Genomic DNA, 906 nt, shown 5'->3' with positions numbered 1-906 from the left:
TTATTGTGCTCTCATTCTTGACTAAAACCATTACCGAGAAATGTTTTTTAAAAAATTAATGCTGGCAAAAAATGAGAATCTTGTCATCTTATTTTTGTTTGACTTTTGTTGAGATCATGAACATGAAATGAGTCAGAAAATGTATAGTTAGAGCTTCGGGCATATATTTAGTAGGGCAAAGATTTAACACATTTCAAGGGATTTCTGCTTCTTCCACTTGGAACCGGAGTAATTTCTTATATTTATCAACTCTCAATTTTTAGTTTTCACAGACACCTGGGTATTTATAAGGCTGGTTTGTAATTACAGATTTATACTTGGACTTTTGATAATATTATATGACCTTAAAAATAAGGTTAGAAAAGCTATTCAGAATCACGTGGATAATTAGTGACTAAACTCTAGTTCGTCACCACTAAGCACACTGTTCTTTTCAGCACTTTTGCTTGGTCTCTCTCACCCTGCTTGGTAGACTGAAAAAAATGAATTTTCCTACCTCTGACCAGACTCAGAAATACTGACCTTGTTACAAGACGCAAGTAAAACAGCAACTTGGAAACGGAAAGTGAAATGGACTGAAACCTACTCTGTACCAGCCACTGCCCTGGTTTCTTTACATACATTATGCCTATAATATTCTTAACTACCTTGAGGTATTATCCCACTTTAGAGATGAGGAAACTGAGTTACCGAGAGAGGTAAAGTAACGCTTAAGGTCATATAGATAGTGAGCAGTGATTTAGCATATGCTCTGAAACATCATACAGCCTTCCCATCTGCCCGCAGCTGAAAGGAAGCAAATTCCCTCTTTCCTGCAGTTTTAAATGTAAAATTTCAATGGCCAGCACAGGAAGTCCCCAAATTGCTCTGCTACCAATCTCAGCAGGGCTTATATTTCCATCTTAG

This window comes from Equus quagga, chromosome 14 (genome assembly GCF_021613505.1).
Source record: "Equus quagga isolate Etosha38 chromosome 14, UCLA_HA_Equagga_1.0, whole genome shotgun sequence".
Taxonomy (NCBI): domain Eukaryota; kingdom Metazoa; phylum Chordata; class Mammalia; order Perissodactyla; family Equidae; genus Equus; species Equus quagga.
Note: the sequence above shows the minus strand (reverse complement) of the source record.